At 40.1% G+C, this 23,974-nt stretch overlaps 1 protein-coding gene across 1 annotated transcript in view; it reads left to right on the top strand.

Annotated features, from left to right (window-relative positions):
* Window positions 1–23,974, top strand: part of grid1b (glutamate receptor, ionotropic, delta 1b) — a 566,616-nt gene that overhangs the window by 291,299 nt on the left and 251,343 nt on the right. The window lies entirely within an intron of this gene.

Raw genomic sequence — 23,974 nt, 5'->3', positions numbered from 1 at the left:
TGGTTGACTTTGTGTGTTGGACGTTATACAGCTCTGGAAAAAAACAAATAAGTTAAGAGACCACTTCAGTTTCTTAATCAGTTTCCCTGATTTTGCTATTTATAGGTATATGTCTGAGTAAAATAAACCTTGAGTAAAATATTGTCATTTAGAGCATTTATCTGCAGAAAAGGAGAAATGGCTGAAATAACAAAACAGATGCAGATCTTTAAGACCTTAAGTTTTAAGAGTTCAGAAATCACTATTTGTTGGAATAATCCTGGTTTTAAATTACAGTTTTTTATTCATCTTGGCATGTTCTCCTCCACCAGTCTTACACTCTGCTTTTGGGTAAATTTATGCCACTTCTGGTACAAAAATTCAAGCAGTTCAGCTTGGTTTGGTGGCTTGTGATCATCCATTTTCTTCTTCCATTTGGTAAAATCAAAGAAACTCACAATTTTTAAGTGGTCTCTTATTTCTTATGTTGTATGGCACTGGTGAAATTAGGTAATTTGAGAGTCCTGGTTTGTGGCAATGTGTAAATTGACTTTTGAGGAGATAAATGACTTTTCACACTATCAGCAGCTATGTATTATTATGACGGCGACTGTGGTGAGTGCAGATACTTAATGGGTGGTTAGTGTTCTCCTCCAAGCGTGTTGTAGCTGTTTGTAAGCTGAATGAATATAGCTGGTTGTGCTGGCCTGTAGCCTATAGCCTCTCGGGACTGGTCATATCATGTGTTTAGGGAGTCCTGCCTTGTGGCAGTGATTAAATTGAGGAGATAATTGGGAAGGAAAATGACTTTTCGCCCCATCAGCTCATCAGCACCATCTTATTTATCCCGCACCACGGTCCAGGAGCTGCCCATCAGTCAGCACAGGAACATACCACTCATTTTAGAGCGCTATAATGGTCTGCAATTATCCATTAGGAAATCATATCACACTTCCCATTTATGGCTAAATCAGTACTTGGGAAAATGCATGAATAGGCTTCCAAACTAATCACACGCTTTTAATTAGTCCGTCCAGAACGGCTGCTGCAGGACTATTTCAGTGTTGTTGGGGCCTGTATTGCTGGAAGGGTGTGTTTTTTTTTTTTTTCAGAGCCGCTGTTCTGCTTAACTCCTGATTTGGGAACTGCAGAGATAAGTACGATGATCCAATATTTCCGACCTCATAAATTGTGGATGGAAGCAGCTAATTTGGAGAGAGGCAGAGGCTAACTTGCTGTGGTAGTTGCCAGCATGATAGCACAGCTTCTGCTGTGAGTTGGAGACTTCCTTCTGCATATTTTAAAACATTAGCACAACCTTTCCACGCATTCTGTAGTAAAAATAAATATTTTAGAAATTCATGCCTTGCACTTTGACTTGCTGGACACTTTATTAGAAACATCTACTCTATACATCCAGTCACTGACCACATTTACAGTATATAAACCCCTACCTTGTAAGTCCACTTATTGGCCTTAATATCTAAATGTTGCTGTAACAGTCTAAGAAAATTTTCTGGATGTTCTTAGAACATTTTTATTTGCTTGTTTTAAACATTCTGGTAGCGTTGCTGCAACATCATTTGTATCAATGTTTTAATTTTTAGTATGGAATGTTACTTTTAACGTTTCTATAATGTTAGTATTCATCTAGCTGGGGATGTCATGTGAGAAACGTTCAAATAGCGTTGTGATGCATTTTTATGTTACACGTTTTCATAATGTTTCTAAACCATTTTTTCTGTAATGTTACAGGATAACCTTCCTTGAACCTTTTTCAAAACTTTGCTTAATGTATTGAAAATGTTTTTGTTAGTTCAATCACTAGCCACTTTATTAGAAACCCCTACCTACCTTGTGCTTTCATTCACTGGCCACTTTATTAGAAACACCCCCCTACCTACAATGTGCTTTCAGTTACTGTGGCAACTTTATTAGAAACCCCTACCTACCTTGTGCTTTCATTCACTGGCCACTTTATTAGAAACCCCTACCTACATTGTGCTTTCACTTATTGTGGCCACTTTATTAGAAACACCCCCTACCTACCTTGTGCTTTCACTCACTGGCCACTTTATTGGAAACACCCCCTACCTACATTTTGCTCTCTCTTACTAGCCACTTTATTAAAAACACCCCATACCTACTTTGTGCTTTCACTCACTGGCCACTTTATTAGAAACCCCTTCCTACCTTGTGCTTTCACTCACTGGCCACTTTATTAGAAACACCCCCTACCTAACTTGTGCTTTCATTCACTGGCCACTTTATTAGAAACACCCCCTACCTAACTTGTGCTTTCATTCACTGGCCACTTTATTAGAAACCCCTACCTGCCTTGTGTTTTGACTCACTGGCAACTTTATTAGAAACACCCCCTACCTACTCTGTGTTTTCACTCACTGGCCACTTTATTAGAAACATCAGAAAGTGAGCACTGATTGATGGGTTAGAGGGCAGCTGAAACAGATGGGCTGCAGTCTGTAACTGTGTGAGGGAGAGGTGACAGTGTTTGGGCAGAGGGTTGTGATGTTAGGTATTTTAGTCACATCTGATTTGTCCTTAAGTAATCAGATCTGTGCGTTCGGACAAGCCGCCAGCTGGGGAATGTGATTAGAAATGAATTAAAAGAAATAATGAAATGTTTGTTTGTCAGCCTGTCGACCTGCGTTTGGTATTGAATGTGAAATGCTCACAGGTACTGCTGGTGGTTAGAGCTAATGGAGAGACAGCTGTATGCGTCAAACTGTGTAGAAAAAGGAAGTGCTTGTGTAGGATTACATGCAATGTGTGTGTTTGTTTGTTTTCCTATATTTTTTTATAATTGTTGAAATAATGAAATTATACGAATGTCAAATTAATGATGCTTATTGATTTGTACGTTCAATAATTAGCAGAGTATCTAATGTACTTTGCATGAATGCCTTTTATGGTGACTTACCGTATTTTTTGCACTATAAGGCAAACTTAAAATCTCTTAATTTCCCCATAAATTGTCAGTGCACCTTTTAATCCAGTGCACTTATGTATGAATCCTACCAGTCAGGTTGTAAGGAGCAGCAAAGCTTCTCAATTTAGCTTTAGCTTAATTTAGCTTTAAGCACGTAGTTATGTAAAATATGTAAAAAAAAAAAAAGCAATTTATTTTTCGCACTATAAGGCTTATTATTATACGGATTATAAGGTGTACTATCAATGAATGCTATTTTTTGGTATATTTTCTTTTTCTACATAAGGCGCACCAGTTTATAAGGCACATTTTAAAAGACAATATAAGAAACTTCTGGTGGAGGGGGGTGGCTAACTAAGTTAAGTAAAGCTAAGCTAAGTAAACAAAACTGCATTAAAAAAGAAGACTTTCTGTTAAAAGTAAAGTGCTTGCGTTTATTTACAATAGATACTTAGATTTCTGCATTAGCAGATAACTGTTTACCGACCTGACAGCACTACACTGAGGAACCCTGAGTGTTCCGGTAAGCCAGAGCGATATTAGCTAGCGGTTTGTCCCACGTAGCTTGTTTTAACATGGTAAATGCGCAGGCTACAGTCTCACCTCTCTATACTCACCTCTGAATAACTAAAAAGCTGGTGTGGTTAGCGGCTAATACTAATGCTGCTCCAGCATTGCTAGCTAGGTTTAGTAGCAGGCTACAGGCCGATAATACTCACCTCTGAACGGGAAAATAGCGATTAGCGACTAATGCTAATGCTGCTCCTGCCTCTGTGCTGGAGAAACTTCACTGAAAATCCTTCAGTGGAGTGGCTTTACTGCTCCTTACAACCTGACTAGTAAAATTCATACATAAGGTGCACTGGATTAAAAGTCGCACTGGCGATTTTTGGGAAAATTTAAGGATTTTAAATGCACCTCATATTGCATAGGAACTGAAAAAAATATATATATTTATTATAACTAAAAATCTTGGTTAGTACATTTAAAATATTTCTCCTAAACCATAAATAATTAAACAAGCAAAGAAACGAACACAGAAAACACAGATCCTGGAGTCATGCTTTGTTTTGCACCATTGTGGCGTTTTGGGGATCACTGCAGCGCTGCATTCATACAGACAGAGCGGGGGTCTTTTATTATTTAATTTTTTTTTACACACTGCTGGATTTAATGGGCTTTCATTTTTCTTGTTTTCCTTTTTAGTGGGTAAAGTTGGCAGTTTGTCCACCTCGCCCAGCTCGATGGCGGACTCCCTCACTGCCTGCAGTGTCCTCTAATGAGTTTCCACACAGCATATTAGGAGTCCTGGCTCCGCTCGTCCCGGCTAAATGCGCTCCTTCCTCGGCGGATGCTGACTTTAAATATTTCCATTATGGATTTTTTTTACCGAACGCATTAAACGTTCAGAGCTGTTCGGAGCGGCTGAACGCGTCCCTTCCAGCCAAACGGGGGAGATTATTACCATGCAAGTGTTGCTGGTGTTGCTACAGTTATTTAACTTTAATGTATCTGTGGTGTAAGTGTGTGTGTGTGTGTGTGCTTGTGTGTGTGTGAAGAAAAGCTGGAGAGCCTCTTCCTGGCTGTTCTGTATCGCAATCAGTCATAGAGAACCCTGGCTTGTAGCTCCACCATGCTGGTGTACAGTTAGAGAGGGCAGCCCATCTGCTGATACCCAGTTTGTTTACCACAAGTTTGTCACCACCCAAATAAAATCTGGACAACAGCAGGAGAATACGTAGGAATGGACTCTGTTCCACATGTCCAACTGTCCACAAATCCTGTGTGGATATAAAGAGTGTATTTCATATCCTTTAAACTTACTGTATTTCTCTTAAAATCCTTTAATTTTCCTGAAAATTGACAGTGCACCTTATAATCTGGTGCAACTTATGTATGAATTTTACCAGTTAGCTTGTAAGGAGCAGTAAAGCCACTCTGCTGAAGCACAGTGTTATAAAGGAGTTTCAGTAAAGTTTCTCCAGCACCAAGGCTGGAGCAGTATTAGCAACAACGCAGCGCTAGCTCTTTCTCTGTTCAGAGGTGTGTATATCATACTGTAGTATGCGTGTTTACCGTGTTAAAACAAGCTAACCGCAGCTAGCACTGCTGCTAAGCGCGCTGTTAAAAATATTAACAGGAGAGAAATCTGTGTAGATTAATATGCAGTGCTTGTTTGACTTTGAAAGAAAAGGGTTTTTATAAGAATTACAGTTTGTTTATGTATTTTAAACTTTCTTCTTTCTATTTACATTTTTCCACTTATTTTGAAACCTGTAAAAACCTGTAACATTGTTGATATGATGAACATCAACTGTTTGGGTGGTTTTCTCAGTATTCTGGCGGATTTGAAACACGTTTGACCCAGTGAATTGGTTTTATTTGAATCCCACTGTAACAATCTGGCAACCCTGATGGCTCGCTGTCCGCTCCGTTTTTTTCGGCTGTCTGTTGCTTAGTAGCGAGACCCGCAGTGCATTTTGGGATACATTTAGTAAGCAGCGATGTTTACTATAAATCATGATGCATTATGGGAGTTTTTAGTGCCCTCAAAATTACGTTTGAATCCCCCCTCATGATTTGGACACTCAAAGAAAAATGGCTAACACACTCAATTGTGCACTAACTAGTAAATAGGGAGCCATTTCAGTCACAGCCACTGAGTGAGAAGGTGTATCCAAACCCATTTGACTGGTATATGTAGGTGCTGCTTAATAAAGTGATAATAAAACCTAAAATCTATGGCCTTATAAAACCACCTGAGTCAGTATTCTAGTCACAGACTGTAAAATCTGCCAGCTTTGGGAACTGTATGCCTCATAAAATTAACAAAAGTCACTTTTCTTCGTGTTTAGCATTAAATTGAAACCCAGATTTATTTTATTAAACACTATAAAACACATTTTCCACTTATTTGAGGAGCTCTTTAACAAAATCCATCAAAATATGTTCTGATTATCTGATGTACTTAGAGATCTGGCTTGGCAAATACATGCAGAACACTGTAGATTACGGTAATTAATAGGGTGCTGGAGTCTACATAGTTACGTCACCTCTCTAATTACTGTTGTTTGCTTCCCTCCTTTGTTTGTATGTTAAACTGTTTCATTCTAATCGTCCACTTAGCACTCTCTCCTGTTTATTGCATTTCAATTGACTTGCAGGTGATTAGCATTATGTATATTTGTAATTGGATTGTTTTAAAGTCAATGAAGGGAAGGGATGGCTATGGGAAGAGCTTGATACGCATTCATATTATTTGTGCATTTAGGTCGTTAGCATATTGATTTCTTAAATGGCAATTTATCTGGGTAATAAAGCCGGTTTGTGTTCAGTGCAGCCGGTAAAGCCGATTGTAACATTTAGGTTAAGAGCGTTTACATTTTTTTCTCCATCTTTGTCTCTCTCATTTAACATTTTCAACAAAATGCCTTATGTATTACTAGTTTTATATTTATATATTATAATGTGCTTTATGTGGTGTGTCAGTGGTGTGACACCCCAGGTCAAAATGGATGTTATTGTAAGTAGTTTAGTAAGTAGAAGATGCAGTGAATTCCAAAAGGCATAAAGTAAAAAAAAACAAACAAAAAAAAACATAATTTTTTTTTATTCTAATGTCATTTTTGAAAATAAAAAAAAAATGAAGTGCTTCAGGGCTTGTTTTTTGGAAACCATAATTCTGACACAGAATTATCTGGTGATACACATTTATTTGAATGTTTATTTGTATGATTCTTCCAGGAAAGTACTATTTGTGTGGGTATTGCTGCACAGTAGAACAATGCACCACCACTCTAGAGTCTAATACATCTTACTGAAGATCTTTTGCAGAAAATAAGGGTTCAGATTTGCTTTTTAAGAATCCCAGACCCTCACCATCCTTGTTAATTGCCATTTTTTTAAACACATCACAAAGTGAAGAAAAAAACTACTTGATATTGCTTTGCTGTCTTTAAATTATCTTTTCCTGCTTTGTGAAAATCAGATATTTCAAAATTCAGTGTGTTAGGCAGCTGCTTAGAGGAGCTTATGGCTGCTGATTTTGTTAGAAATGCAGTTTGAGGAGTCAGAGTATTTATGATTTTCTTAATGACGAATATGCTGATGCTTATATACATGTTAAACAGAGTAGACACTTTAGAAACAAATGTAACATTTTTTTGCCTTACATTTTAGCTTTCAACTAACTGTATTTAAAACAATGAAATGAAAAGCAACTTCTGAGAAATTAGCTTTTATATTTTTTCACATTTATTTATTTGGTCCTTACATAGACTGGCCACAGCTTTAACCCCTCTTTTTGCAGGTTAAAAAAGAGTAGATCATTATTATTAACTAATAATAATAATAAAAAAGTCTAAAGCTACAGATGGGAGTCAGATGCTTGCGGTAAAAACAGAATGAGGCTTGTAAACAAAGAGTGTAGTTGTATAACAAGAGTGGGTCAAAACCAGAGAGAAAATGATCCAAAACATCAGAGCCAAATCACAAACCAAAAACGAAATCATAAGCCAAAAGCAGCGTTTAACAAACCAGAAAATCACAAATACAAACTAAGCAAGGCAAAAATGTATTAAAAAGAGCAAAAACAGGTCATACACGGATAATACAGAAGGAAAACCCTCAGTATATTGCTGTTTGGTTCTTTTTCAGCATACAGTAAATAGGTCAGCAAATATTGGTTTGAAATATTGGCCAAATCTAGGTATCGGCCCAATGATGATTATTCAAAAATAAATAAATGGCCGACAGTTATACTTCAGTGTTATCATGCATCCCTACTTAGTACTTTCATTATCAGCTAGCATTGGTGTTGTGTCGAATTCTGACTTGCTGCAAGATTGTGCTCGCAATTCCTGTTGAGTCTGTTTTTTTAATAACTGTAAAAAGAAAAAATGGTTTCCTTCTCAACAAACAAAATAGAATGGGACTTAACACAACACTGGCAGCACAGCAAAACAATCAAGGCGATGTGCCATTTCAGAGATGGATAGCCAAAGCCAAATAAAAAAATCTCAATTGAATAGTGAGTTATATAATGTAAACATACTCATAAAGACACTAGTGCATTAGAGACTTTAGCATTAGCTTCTTGGCTTGAAAGATGACACTTTCAAGCCTGAAAACGCGTCCATTTGCAGGTCTGGACACCAACTACATGAGTTTTCTTTCTCACACCTGCAAAACGTTGAAGCAGATCTCTGCAGGAGAGAAAGAGAGAGTGCAGGTTCCCCCAGTGCAGGAGCGGTAAAGTTTATTTGGCTGTGAGGTTTTCCTAATGGACACTGTACACGGCTGGATTGTATGATACACAAAGAAGTCTGGCACTTTCTACAATGTAGCTAGGCCTCGCATTCAGCTGCTAGTCAGCTGCATATCCCCCATCATGGCTGATGCCACAACACTAAAACATGCCTCATCCAATACATGTGAAGTCAGCCATTGCCTCTTTTCCTAATGCTTCATGCAGCATTGGCAAGTAGCCAGCAGGAAAGTGCAGTGATTTCAGAACCCTAGAATTGATGAGGGGAGAAAGCGCCATCTACCCACCCAGAGAGAGCAAGGCCAATTGTGCTCTCTCGGGGCTCTGGCAGCTGATGGCAAGCTGCATGACCGGGATTCGAACCAGTGACCTCCCAATCATATTGGCAGCAGTTTAGATCGCTTGACCTCTCAGATCCCCTGATTACATTTCTAAAGATATTTAAAACGGTTGTACAAGACGGGCTAAAGGCTCTAACCGAAGACCAGCAAGGAGGAGCTAGGGTTTCCTTATAAAGTGAGTTGGTTCCTGCTGATATAGTGGGTTGGGTGTGGTGTAGAAAGATGGTGTTCAGTGCATGAGCAGCGTGGGATGTTTCAATAGGCAGTGCTGGTCCCCGGCGTCTGAAAGCGCTTGCAGAGGACAGGCAAAAAAGGGACATTTATTCAAATTAAGGCTTTTGTAGGAGTTTATTGGGAGCAGATGGGGCCTGGGTCTGGCTGTCCGGGTGCGGCCTCTGCTCCGACTTACTCTGACAGCTGAATGATTATGATTAAGGAGAGACCTTGGATTACTGCACGGCTTCCCATCTCTAGTCCTGTGCTTTTCTTTTTTTTCCTCTCTCTCTCTCTTCTCTATTCTCCTTTATTCTTTCATTTCTCCATATTCCCTTATTCTTCCTCCCAAATGTAGTCAGTGTCTATTGTTTAGCCCAGCAAACAGAGACGGAAATGCACTCACCGATCTTCATCCCATCAGATTCTCTTGACTTTCCCCACTCACTTCCTTTAAATAGCGGGTTCCGCTCTGCAGACCACGTGCACTATCTCCCCCTCAGCCCCAGAGAAGCAGGCGCCCTCTTAGCATTGCTGAAATGTAGAGCTGCGGTGGTTTGCTCTATGCATCACCACTTCTAGATATAGGAAAACTAAAGAATGCCCTCTGCAGCTCTGAGAATTGACCTGTGCTGCCTGCAGGCATTCATACGCTGCCATTCTATACACTGTATGGAAATCTTGAATTGGATTCAGTGTGATAGAAGGAGAGAGACGAGAGACAGAAAGAGAAAGAGAGAGAGAGAGGGAGAGAAAGCTAAACCACATCCATACAAAGCAGGAGAAAGTCCATGCCTCCAGCACGGCCCACAAAAAAGTCAATATTGTACTGTATTTAGAATATGCATAACTGCAAACTACATAAGCCACTTACACTCAGTGCTACTTCTATAAAAATGTGAAAGACGTTCATGCCTTAAGACAAATCTTTACGAAGCTGATGATGGGAAATACTGCCAAAATTCAGCTTTTAAAGTTTCATTGTGCTCCTCTGTACATTGCAAGCCTAGATAAGTTGAATGTCAACACTATAGCACTATGAGGTACATTTAAAATCCTTTCATTTTCCCCAAAAACGACAGTGCACCATATAAAAGACCTTATGTATGAATTCCACCAGTCAGGTTCTAAAAGGAGCAGTAAACCCACTCCGCTGAAGTACAGCGCTATACAGGAGTTTCAGTTTAGTTCTCCAGCACTGAGGCTGGAGCAGAATTAGCATTAGCCGCTAACCACACTAAGCTCTAGCTCTTTTGCCGTTCAGAGGTGAGAATTATCGGCTTGTAGCCTGCTTCTAAAACCGGCTAGCACTGCTGGAGCAGCATTAGCATTACCCACTAACCGCAATAACCACTAGTTAGCTCTTTCACCATTCAGAGGTAAGTATATCAGATTGTAGCCTTTAATTTACTGTGTTAAAACAAAGCTACGTGGGACGATCCTCTAGCTAATATCATCCTGGCTTACCGGAGCACTCAGGGTTCTTTACTCACCAAAATAAACAGATTTTAGGAGAGAAATTAACATCCAGTGCTTGTTTAACTTTAAAAATAATGCGACTTATAATCCAGTGTGCCTTATGTATGAAAATAGACCAGAAAATAAACATTTATTGACAGTTAGTAGCTTTAAAGCCTATAACACAGAGTTTACCTAGGGTAGCCTAGAGGGATTGACTAAAAACTGATGTTAAGACTTCCCATGTACTGTATGCAAAAAAGATATGTGCCAACAGCAACAGATGAAACTCACTCAATTATTATAAGTTAATTTAGCTCATTTAGCTCATTTGAACGTATACATTATGTGTATGTGAGGTAGTTTTTGGAAATACCCAATTTTACTTTCAAATTTAACAGTAGTGAAAGCCCTAAAAGTTTTGTTTTCCCCAATACACATAACCCCTATGGCAAACAGCCAGTTATGCATTCACATGTGCTGTTTAGGTTGTCATTGTTCTATAAAGAACAAATGTCTTTACTGAATAAAAAGCCTCAGGGAAAGAAAATGCATAGTGCTGCTTACTGTAGCAGTTCTTAATGCCCACTGGCCTAGTATTAATGCCATCTGTTATGAATACATAAGCAAAGTGCGCTCTGTAGGGCGTGCTCTATTGGAAGAGCTAAGGCTTTACCAAAAATATGAATTGGCTGTACTGTCCGAGACGTCACCCTGCTCTGAGTTATGAAACTGAGATGCTCTCTCAATCGTGAGAGTTTTATGAGCTCTGATACTCTCCTAAATGAAACGCGTGTTTTTGAGTAATAAATCTCCTACCAGAAATAAATGCTGTGACTTATATTGTGTCTGAGCTGAGAATGCACTCTGAAATCCACCTGACCAACAGTTTTAGGACTACGTAGTCAACTGTACGTGCTTAACTTTTAACCAGGTCCATTTCTGATTCAGTTTTATTTAGCATCATTTGGTAAAAAAGGTTGAACATGAACAGGATTTGTGTCTAAGAGTTTAGTTTAATTATATATATATATATTAAACTTGTTAGAAAGGACATTTGCAGAAGTGGATGTGAAGTGGCTAACTGTGAAGCTGTTCTGTTTTGTTCTTCTTCTTCAGAGTAAACATTACTTAAAGGAGAACTCCAGTGTAAAAGTAACTTTAGGTGTAGTAAAACATGATAAAAAGTACTTACTTTTGTTGAATAGCCCATCTCCGCTCTTCCACAGCTTTTGAGTAATTTTGTGCTTTTTGCCCAACACTCAGGGCATATTTGACCCAATAAATCACTTTTTACACTGTTATCCAGGCTTAAAGGGGACATGAAACATTTCAGTTTGTACAAGTTTTCTAAGGGATTAAATATAATGGAATTTATTTGGGGGGAATTTTTTATATAAAATGTTTACACACTAAATTATAATATATTTATGTTTGTTACGTTTGAGCTAGGGCGCCGCCATGTTGCCCGTGCAGCGCTGGTGACATCACGAGGTTGGTTGGTTTAAGATCCCAGGCATATAGCTAGAGGAAAAGCGCTTATTGTTTGTGGAGATTATGGATGAAGATGAAGCTGAACTGGGCTAACATGGAGCATTTACTCAGAGATCTTTCCTGTATAAACCTGAGCAGAACTTTTCAGATGCTTTTCTGAGAGCGAGGGGTTTTGGGAGTGTTTATTCTCTCTCTACATGGAGCCATGCAGAAACCCTGCAGCGCGTCCACAGCAGGTACTACCATCCAGTTAACCAACTATTTTATATACATTTAGCTGTTTAACATGTAAAGTCCAGAGTCTATTAAGACTGAATGAAACGAACATGATTTAAGTGGATATTGAAACACCAAGGTGCTGTTTGGTTGATAAACCGTTCAGTTTAGAAGTTAGAAGGCTTACTGGGTACTTAGCTTCATCTAGTTAGTGTTAGCTAGTTAGCTAGCGTTGGCTAGCTATAATAAGATAGCTAGCTAAGTAGCTAACGCTAGCTATGTTCTCTTTAAATTGTCATTTTATCTAGACTTTCGGTAACGGTACCTCTCGCTGTTCTGCTGGGTGAGCGCATAGTTTGGCTCGTTCCGTTCGGCTCACAGCTGCCGCTCTCATAGTAACGTTACCCTCAGTCGGACGGTCTGTACATCTCAGCTGATCAGAGGAAAAATAAAAAACGCAGGAAAAAAGCCTCGGACTGCAGCTTATTTATCCGGCGCTAATGCTCCTGACTCAAACCCCTCTCCTTCACATAGTCCTGGTCTAGAAAGTGCTCGCCACTAACCCCTAGCATTGCAGCTAACCGGAGGATTCTCACGCTTCAGCGCTGCGAGCCCCCGCTGAAGGTATGAAAGTGAAAGTAAATATTTCTCATTCCTCACGCTATTAAATTTCACTACTCCCAGTATACTACACACAGGGACAACACAAAAGTGCCCCCCGCTCTGCATTGAGTTTTGGTTTGGATTTTATTATCTATTGAGGATCTAAATTACTGTATTCTCATAGATTATAGTAGTGAGGCATTCGAGAACCAACCTCGTGACGTCACTTTCAGCGCTGGGACAAGATGGCGCTGCCCTTACTTAAAAAAATGACATTTAGATTGCTTATTATTTTAATTCCGCTTCACTGACAACTGTTAAACTTCTAAAATTTGTTAGAGTGAAAATACATCTTGTGAATTATACTAAATACTTGAAGTGTTTCATGTCCCCTTTAAAGTAGCTCCACACAAGTACAGTATCATTATGGGATGTAAACAGGGTTTTTTCTAAGCTTCTTTTGCACTTTTAAAGTTATTACTGCCTCGTTTTAAATGTCAGGGCTCTCCGTATTCTAGCAAGGAGGTGTGGAGCTACTTTGAGGCTAGATAATAGTGTAAAAAGCAATTTATCGGGGCAAAATATGCCCCGATACGGCCGATACGGCGCAAAAAGCACAAAATGACTGAATCTCAGAAAGCCATAGGAGAGGGGAGGTGTGCTATTTAACAAAGGTTAGTACATTTTATCTTGTTTTACTACACTAAGTCAATTTTACACCGGAGATCTCTTTTAGGTACCTTTGTTGTTATTAATTTTCTTAAACAGACCTTGGATATACTTATCAGTTCATCCCTTTAAGCCAGATTTAAAGTACACTACATTAGAACAAGTTTTACTGTGGCAGACTATTTGTGAAAGTCGCCAACAAAAGCCTCAGATCAGCGACAAATCATCGCCTCACAAACCCTTGACTAATATCTAGCAGGTTTAATATCTGGACCTTGTCCTTTGGTGAACTCAACAATTAGACCAATTTGCATTGGATTCAAGCAGAATTAAGCACCTCTGATCCTGGTCTGGGTGACTATGCTGCACTACACCAATCAGAATCCTTGGGCAAGACTCCTTACACTTACACTGGCCCATCTCTGTAAAAGGAATAACCTTCAGGGGCGAGTATGTCGGACTGTCGCCTGCTTCTAACCCCGGCTAGCACTGCTGGAGCAGCATTAGCATCACCAACGTACCGAACTAAGCGCTAGTTAGCTCTTTCTACATCCATAGGTGAGTTTATTGGACTGTAGCCTTCCCGTTTACCGTGTTTACCACAAGCTATGTATGACAATCCGCTGGCCCGATATCACACTGGCTTACAGGAACACTCAGGGTTCCTCAGTGTAGCGCTGTCTGGCTAGCCTTTGTGAAAATCTGGAAATATAGACCAGAAAATAGACGTTTCTTAATGTGCGAAAAATACGGTGTACTAGCAGTTAGCTGTGCTGCTTCTTCATCAATGTCCTTCATGATAAACAAGGCAAACACTTTTTGTGGTTTGTAAAGCTGTAATATAATACAGTGAAATATGTATGTAATACACCATAGTATGTATGATTCATTTATGATACAAATGCTGATAATAATAGTCATATTGGCACATTCAAATGCAGATGGTGCCAGTATAAACTACGGGAGCAAGCTGAGCTGAAGTATTCTCTCACTAGTGTTTTCAAGTCCTGTGTCCTTTAGAACTAGATTAGAATCTCTGTGAACATGAAAGGATGTAGATCTAAACTCTATGAACTATGTGAACCTTAGAGTGGAAGATAGAGACTCAGTTCTGATCTATTTTCCTGTTCCTGGTTTCTCTCAAACCTGTTTGTGGATAGGTAGATGTGGATGTGCAGCATCCTGGCTAATTTAATACATTTCTCCTCTACAAGCATGACGAAGCCAGTCTAATTTCTCAAAGCTGACGGTAAATTTCGAGCAGCTTTCAGTATTCCTGATCTAATTATGCGCCAATGAATGTGCTGTTTCTGCTCGCCGCCACGTTAAACGACACCCCTCAGTCTGCCGTCATGTTTGCTTCTTAATAGGAATTCTTTTAAATTCAGATTCACTTCACAGCTCATGCATATTTCGAGGAAATTACCGGAAAACAAAACTCCCCTTTCTTTCTCTTTCACAGCAGGGCAATACCTCGTTCCACATTCTTTGTGGTCTTTTTAAGGCAGAGGAATGGGAAGATGCCTAATTTGCATGATTGAGTCACGTTAACTTAATAGAATATTTTTCGTTTTCTGAAAATTAGCTGGAACTGCAGTTTAAAGAGATGAATGCCTTAAACATCTAGGCCCTTTAAAGCCTTTATACAACTCAAATTCCAAACAAATATAAATGGTACATTGTGTTAAAGGTACATACATAAATTTAAATTCAAATGGAAGGCAATAATTTGCAAATCTCATAGACCCACATTTAATTCACAAAAGAACAAAAACACAACTAATTTAGAACCTGTCAGCAAGAACAAATGTAGGGACAGTCTAATGGCAAAGAGGGTAGGCAAGAAGGATCGAAAAACAAAATAAGGTCATACACGAAATGGAAATCACAGGCAAGGAAATATTGTGTTGTAGAGTGGATAAATCGAACATACTCAGCAATGAGTGAAAAGGAGTGAGGGGTTTATATAAACCAGTGAGCAGGTGTTTACAATTCACAGTGCACAGTGATCGTAAGTGTCAGTGTGTGGTGCATCCTGGGTCTCGTAGTCCAAAGGCTGGAGATAGCAGATAGAGATGAGTGTGGAAGAGACAGGAGCAGTTTGTAAATATCTGGGAAGGTAGGAGACCAATTGCTGGAATTTTGGGAGAGGAAAGTTGTCCCAGTTGAGGAAAGTTGGCTAATTGGTTAGAGTGTTCACCTCCCAGCGCTAGGGTCTTCAAATTGGCGTCCTTGGGTGTTTAGAAAGGTTCTATATACTGTACGTGATGCTTTCCATTAAAGGAACTTTGTGTCTAGAGGGGGGAGCATACAGTAACTTTATATGTCTCAACTAATTATTAATTGACACCAGTTTACATTTAATCATGCCTTTTTTAAAGTTATGTCTTAATTCATTATTATTATTATTATTATTCACAACATTTAAAAATAAAATCTTCACTAGTGTCAATTAGTAATTAGCTGAAACATTACTTAATAACCATTTAACAACGTTTATTCCGTATTATCGTAAGTACTGCTATTTGTGACCCTTATTGTATAGTGCAACCAAAACCATACATTCTATTGTGGATAAAATATGCATCTGTGAGATCCCAGTACCGTATTATTCTCACTATATGGTGCACTCTCAAACAATGTCTGTTTTCTAGACTGTTTTCTATGTTTTTATACATAAGGCAATTCTAATTCAGCAGGTCTCACCGCTGTGTGACTTTCTTTTAAAGTCAAACGAGTCAAATGGATGTTAATCTACACAGATTTCTCTCCTGAAAGCCCTTCTCTTTATTTACAGTAAACAACTTAGCTTCCTTAATCTCTCCAGCACTAGGCTGGAATATTAGCATTAACTGCTGCTGCTCCAGCAGTGCTAGCCGGGGTTAGCAGCAGGCTACAGGCCGATAATACTCACCACTGAATGGGAAAAATATCGGCTAATGCTAATGCTAATGCTAATGCTACTCCAGCCCCGGTGCTGGAGAACCAAACTGAAACTCCTGAATAACACTGCAATTTGGCGGAGTGGCTTTACTGCTCCCTACAACCTGACTGGTAAAATTCATACATTAAGCACACTGCATTAAAAGGCACACTAACGATTTTTGGGAAAATTTAATTTTTTAAGTGTGCCTTATAGTGTGAAAAACACAGTAATTACTGTACATTTCACATAGTGGCCCTACAACTTAACTGATTCTGTTTATGTATTTGACTGACAGAAGCTTTAAGCTCTTCAGAAACGCAGTCGGTAGCAGCAGTTACCATGATTACATAAAAGTCCTGAGAAAAAAAAAAAATCTATATATTGACGAAAGTAAGATGAAGTGTCTTCTGTTTCCCAGAATAAAGACAGTGAGAAGACATCAGTAGCAGATCCTTTTGAAAACAGACCTTCGCTGCCCTTATGATTCATGATGCCAGTTTGTTGTTCCTAATTAAGCATTCAGTGCACTCGCAAGTGATATTGTGTGGACACCTGCAGCTCCAATATTTGGCCTGGTTATAGTACTTCTGTGTGCTGGTCTCAGCCTGCTTCTTTGATGTTTTCTCTCATTATGCTGCCTAATTGGCCTGCGGTGTGTATCTGTGTGTGTCTGTGTTGTCTGTCTGTGCGTGTGTGCGTGTGCATGCTCACAGGAAGAGCGGGGAAACACAGGGCTGTGTGATAATGAGAGCTGTGGTCCTAAAGAAGCTGCTTCATGAAGTAGTGAATTACAGAGCAGTACGTGCTGTGCAGTAAACAAAGACACAAGACGCTTGATTTGAAACACCCAGCTTGTGCTTCCCCGACTGGCCACTTTATAAGAAACACCCAGCTTCCGCTCCCGCGACTGGCCACTTTATAAGAAAAACAAAGCTTGTGCTTTCCCCACTGGCCACTTTATTAGAAAGACCTACCTTGTGCTTCCATTACTGGCCAATTTATTAGAAACACACAGCTTGCGCTTCCCACACTGGCCACTTTATTAGAAACACCCAGCTTGCGCTTCCCCAACTGGCAACTTTATTAGAAACACCCAGTTTACGCTTCCCCAAATGGCCACTTTACTAGAAACACCCAGCTTGTGCTTCCCCGACTGGCCACTTTATGAGAAACACTCAAATTGTGCTTTCCCAACTGGCCACTTTATTGGAAACACCTACTTTCCACTCCCATGACTGGCCTCTATATTATAAACACCCAGCTTGTGCTGCCCCGACTGGCCACTTTATAAGAAACACCCAGCTCGTGCTTCCCTGACTGGCCACTTTATTAGAAACACCTACCCAGTGTGTCCCATCTCTGGCCACTTTATTGGATACACCTACCTTCCACTTCCATGACCGGCCACTTTATTAGAAACACTCACCTTCCACTTCCATTACTAGCCACTTTTTTAGAAACACCTGCTGTGCACTTCAATGACACTTGCACTCATGGGCCATTCATGGGCCAATATATTGGAAACAACTACCCAGTGCTTCCACTACTGGCCACTTTATTAGAAACACCTACCAAGTGCATCCAGTCTCTGGCCACTTTATTAGAAACACCTACCTTGTGCTTCCATTATTGGCCACTTTATTAAAAACACCTATCCACTTATTGAATACATTAATAGCAAATGCTGCCCATTCTAATATATAATATATTTTATTTGTTTTCGGCTATTACTTGTGAGTTTCTTTCTTTTCACTAAAGCTTTTAAAAAGCCGTCAGAATGATGGTGGAATATTTGGTCTGACAGCATGCTGGCTCATTCACCCAAAGTAAACCTAACAACAGAACTTTTCCAGAATTTTAAGACCTCAGGGAGTGTTTTTAGATTAAAATCATTCACTGTTCTAAACTTTATATCAAGTCCAGAACTTGTAGCGTCTTGTTTTCTCATGTTCTACATGAATTCAAGGACATCCCGGAGGCAGGGCGACTACTGAAGCATAGTAAACATTCTGATGCAGACAGAGTCCTTCTCCATCTGAGAGAATGATCGACTAGTCGCCCAGTTAGCGCAGGTCTTGTCTGAGCTCTGACATGGGATTTTACTGATTGATCCCCTGCCCTTGGTGTTCCCCGTGAAGGTCTAAGCCAACAAACGGGCAAAGACGAGACCTAGACACTGAGGTTGGAAAGCCAAGTTGTATTGACATTTGTCTTCATTAAGGGAGTGTGTTTTTCCACCGTCTTTTTCCCCAAAGCTTTCACTTTGTATAAAAGCTTAATGCAGCATTTTTTGGCTGAACTGTCACTCTTTAAACAGCACATCTTCTGCAGGTGGTGAGATAAACAGATTTGTTTAAAGAAGCTCTGGTTAAAATTGTGGGTACTGTGGATGGCAACAGAAATTAGTGGATGGCCTGACTTTGTAAAGGAATAAAAGTAAAGATAAGACTATGCCTTTTAGTTTTAAGCTAGATTAGCTAAACTTAGCTGAAGCTCAATGTTTACTTACTTGTTCAGAAGAGAATTCGACATCTTGGCATAAGTCTTGTAGTCCTTCTAGGCTCTAAATTGCCTCAATCTCTATTAAACAGCTAACCTTAGCTTAAGGTCATTGTTTACCTACTTGTTCAGGAGAGAATTAGACAGCTCAGCATAAGCCTTGTAGTCCTTCCGGTGCTCTAAACTGCTTTGGTTGCTATTAAACAGCTAACCTTATCTGAAAGTCAGTGTTTACCTACTTGTTCAGGAGAGAATTAGACAGCTTGGCATAAGTCTTGTAGTCCTTCTGGGCTCTAAACTGCCTCAATCTCTATTAAACAGCTAACCGTAGCTTAAGGTCCGTGTTTACCTACTTGTTCGGGAGAAAATTAGACAGCTCGACATAAGTCTTGTAGTCCTTCTGGGCTTTAAAGTACCTCAATCTTTATTAAAAAGCTAACCTTAGCTGAAGTTAAATGTTGACCTACTTGTTCAGGAGAAAATGTAGAAAGCTTGGCATACAGTAAGTCTTGTAGTCCTTCTGGGCTCTAAATTGCCTCAATCTCTATTAAACAGCTAACCGTAGATTAAGGTCAGTGTTTTCTTACTTGTTCAGGAGAGAATTAGACAGCTTGGCATAAGTCTTGTAGTCCTTCTGGGCTCTAAATTGTTTCACTTGCTATTAAACAGCTAACCTGAGTTGAAAGTCAGTGTTTACCTACTTGGACCTCTCCTGGAGCACCAACTCAGCGTCACTGGCCAGTAAGGCAAATCAGCGTCTCTACTTTCTCCGCAAGCTGAGAAGAACTGGAGCCCCCACCCCATCATGACCACCTTCTACAGAGGGGCCATGGAGAGCATACTGACCAGCTGTTTCACCGTGTGGTACGGGGCCTGCACAGCATCCTGCCGCAGGACCCTCCAGCGCATCGTGAGAGCAGCTGAGAAGATTGTTGGCACCTCTCTCCCCTCCCTTCAGGACTTGTACAGCTCCCGCCTCACACGGAAAGCCCTCCGTCTGGCAGGAGATCCCTCTCACCCACTACACAGCTTCTTCATCCTGCTGCCATCAGGGAGGAGACTGCGGAGTCTCGGGGCGAGGACCAGCAGACTGCGAGACAGCCCCATCCATCAGGCTGTGAGGATGCTGAACTCTCTTCCTGCTCTACCCCCATCCCAATCCTGCCCCCAGCACACACTCACTCAGCATCCTGACCCCCCCACTAACAAAGTACTGAAACTCTGCACTACAATGCACAAAGTACTGGTCCCTTCCAAACGGACTTGCACTACACAACACCTGCACTACTGATATACTTGCACTGTCTATACGCACTTTAATTCCACTTAATTAAACTGTGAACTTTAAGGACTTACGCACCCATTCACTTTACCAGCCTTAAGCTATATACCATATACCGTATTTGCACTATTTGTCATTACCGTATTTGTCATTCCATCTCAATCACCATCAATATTGCACTATTGTCTTACGTATGTTTATTGTGTCTTGCTGTATTGAACATATAGTGTCTCCCACTCTTTTATATTATAATTATATATCTATTTTTACTTATTTATTTATATTTATATATCTATATTCCTCCCCCACACCACTGCACCTTGTTTTTGTCTCATGTATGTCTATTTGTGTCCCTGCTGTATTGTACACATAGTGTCAGTGTCTCCCATTCTCCTTTATTATATCTATTATCTGTACTTGCTGTAAAATTGGGAAGGAGAGTAACGTAATTTCAATTCTCTGTATGTCCTGTACATATGCAGTATTGACAATAAAACTACTTGACTTGACTTGACTTGTTAAGATAAGAATTAGACAGCTCGGCATAAGTCTTGTAGTCTTTCTGGGCTCTAAGCTGCCTCAATCTTTAATCAATGCATTGACAATATTTGCTTGTGTTTTACACCGACTGTTACCACAGTGAACCACAGTGCTTCTGGACAGTCTGCAACAATGTCATAGGATGAAATGTTCATGTTAAGGCCTTTCCTTTCAAGTCTTGTTGTTTCATGTGTCTGAATAGCGCATGTAAATGGATTTGAGTCTCTGCCTCGCTCTCTTTCCCATCTCTCTTCATCCAGAGAAGCTTTTATAGCTCTCCTGGGGTTGCTTTGCTCGCAGCTTATCTATGATCATCTCAAGCTTCGCCGTACAATTTCATTCCTCGTGACAAACACTGCCAAAACTGATCTCAGGTCAGTACTTGTGCTGAGAAAACCTTGTCGTGGGCTCCCGGTAAAGGGCAGCTTTTTAATTGGATCCCGGCACTTTGGGGAGACTGGCATTACCATAACTCTTTTTTAGCCATGGCTCGCTCTCAGCCTCAAGCTGGGTAATGGGCTGGGGGCTGAGATCCAGCTCCCCTCAGCTGTGATGACTCTCTGGACGAGGCCTTGGGCATTAGACTGGTATTAGGGACACGGTCGCTTATTTTCACTCTTTCCCCTTCACATCTCTCCTTCCAGCTTTCATTTTCTGATGAAGCTGGCGAGGAGCGGATAGTTTAAAGAGGTCTGCTTCTTGTTTGCACCTGATGAAGATGGTCTCGAGAGCGTGCCACCCACCGCTGAAACAGATCGAGCCATCTGAGCCTGGAAATGGGATTCGGCTCCATCTTGTCGGAAATATGTCTGGGCCTAATGGAGAGGACTTACAGGCGGTATTGGTGTTATTGCTTTGGCTCTTAAGGTCCTCTGATTGTATGTCCGGTAAGGTGTTATTTCACGGCCGACATGCTGGAAGGAGAATATGTTAAGAATACTTGGAAATGGGACTGTGAGAAGGTTTTACACTGCTGGTGCATGAACCTCATTTTTTTGAGCCTCAGAGAAATCAGTGTGAAGCAGGCAGTGGTGAATTATTAAGTTGGCCAACAGCTAAATGAGCTCAGTACAGCCAGTAATGATGAAAACGAAATCATCATCCATTACTCTAGTGCAGCCAAAAGTCTAAGGTCTATGGTTTGCAACGACAAATGTGTTGGCAATACTTCTCAATGAAACAGATTGGGAATTGGGAATTTATGGCTACGTACAAATTACCAGGCTAAAGTGACTCAAATCTGATTTATTTGCTTAATGTGGCTCAGATCAGATTTTTTTCATGACTGTGTGAACGTGCCAAATCTGATCTTTTTCAAAATCAGATTTGAGTCACTTTCATATGAGGTACTAACTTGGATAGGTATTCGATCCATGGACATGCTACGTGAATGTGAACTGTCAAATTGGAATACAATTGGAATACTGTTGTGCATGATTTAGACTTTTTGAGAAACCAGTGTGAAGCAGGCAGTGGTGAATTATTAAGTCGGCCAACAGCTCAGTGAGCTCAGTACAGGCAGTAATGATGAAAACGAAATAATCATCATCCACACACTACTCCAGTGCAGCCAAAAGTCTAAGGTCTAAGTTTTGCAACACCAAATGTTTTGGCAATACTTCGCATTGAGTCACTGAAACAAATTGAGAATTTATGGCTACGTTAACATTACCAGGCTAAAGTGACTCAAATCTGATTTATTTGCTTAATGTGGCTTAGATCTGATTGTTTCATGGCTGTGTGAACTTGCCAAATCCATTTTTTTTAAAATCAGATTTAAGTAACTTTCATATGTGGTCTCAACTTGGATAGCCTAAGCCTCAGAGAAGTCAGTGTGAAGCAGGCAGTGGTGAATTATTAAGTCAGCCAACAGCTAAATGAACTCAGTACAGGCAGTAATGATAAAAACGAGCCCATCATGCTTGGACAGCATACTACTCCAGTAAAGCCACCAGGTCTAAGGTACGCAACAACAGTTGTCAAGTTGGCAATACTTTGCAACGAGTCACTCAAACAAATAGGTATTAATACAGAGACTAAGGGAGAAGGAGACAGGTGAACATAATTAGTAATCTGGAAAAGTGGGAACTGTCTCTGAATGAGAGGTGTGAAGTAGATGACAGGAAGAAGTGCACTATGGGATTTGAAGTTCCTGGAAACACCAGAGACAGTGGTAAGCCTGAAAGCGTGACACCCAAAGTTCTGCATGTGGCAGAATAATGTGACTATATGAGCAAAGTAACACACAAGGAGAAGGTTGTAAACTGTCAGTTGCATGATTTTCCGTGAGTCTCCGAAAAAATCAGTGTGAAGCAGGCAGCGATGAATTATTAACCCGGCCAACAGCTAAATGAGCTCAGTACGAGCTGTAATGATGAAACCAAACTTTTCATTCATGGACAGCATGCTACTCACTGTGTAGCTCTTCTTAAAAATAGTTTCCGCCTTCTTCAACCACTGAGTTGAATCTATATCCTAAATGCAAAACTCTGCAGAAGAAAGGGATAATTTATGCCATCAATTTCCCCTCCCATGCTCACAAAGATCTCGAGACGCCATCTCATCTCGTCTTCATATTACAACGATGGTTCCTGGCGAGTTATCCCAACCTGCTTAAAGATTTATTGCATCTAACAGCCCACAGATCTGTAATAGGAATCCCACATATTGTATCTCATGAATCATTGAATGCAAATCTGACATTTGCATTTATAGCTTCAGAATTACAGCTGATACTGAAAGCTGGTTCCTTTCACTCGCATCAGAGGCTCCAGTTCTGTAAGGAAGCAAATATCTTGATTTTTGTACATTGACCTCCATCACCCCAGAAGCAAATGAACAGTTGGAATGGAGGCTTATTTATAAAAGCCTTATTCAGATGCAATTAGAGTGTACACCAAGGTTGATGTATTTATTTGTATTTATTTGTTAGCTTATACATTTGCTCTGGGTTCGTTTTAGTTTTGCACTTCAGTTTAGTAAGTTGACTAAAGTTGTAGAATGTTGTTTCAACAAGTTCAACAAGTTGTTTTTTAAGGTGTTCTACAGAATTCTGCATCTCTGTCAGAATTCGACTCACTATCGCAGGCATGTACGCATGTAACTCAGCCGAGTGAGAGTAAACGATTCCCCTCTGATCCTTTTTATTTGTGTTTACAAATATTAAAATAGGTCATCTACAGTTAAAATAGAAACAGGAGTCACAAGTGCCTTATGATCCAGTGCACCTTATGTATGAATTTTACCAGTCAGGTTGTAAGTAGCAGTAAAGCCACTCCACTGAAGTAAAGCATTATACAGGAGTTTCAATTTAGTTCTCCAGCACCAAGGAGCTGTTTTAGCATTAGCCGCTAACCTCAGTGCTAAGCGCTAGCTCTTTTGGCATTCAGAGGTGAGTATATCAAACTGTAGTTTGCATGTTTACCGTGAAAAAACAAGCTAAATAAAAAAAAAAAACGCTAGCTGAGATAGCCCTGGCTTACCAGAACACTCAGGGTTCCTCAGTGTAGCACTGTGGGGCGGCATTTACTAGTGCTAA

The sequence above is a fragment of the Astyanax mexicanus genome, chromosome 15, assembly GCF_023375975.1.
Source record: "Astyanax mexicanus isolate ESR-SI-001 chromosome 15, AstMex3_surface, whole genome shotgun sequence".
NCBI classification, from domain to species: domain Eukaryota; kingdom Metazoa; phylum Chordata; class Actinopteri; order Characiformes; family Acestrorhamphidae; genus Astyanax; species Astyanax mexicanus.
The sequence above is the reverse complement of the archived record's forward strand: the minus strand, read 5'-3'. Positions and strand labels throughout refer to the sequence as shown.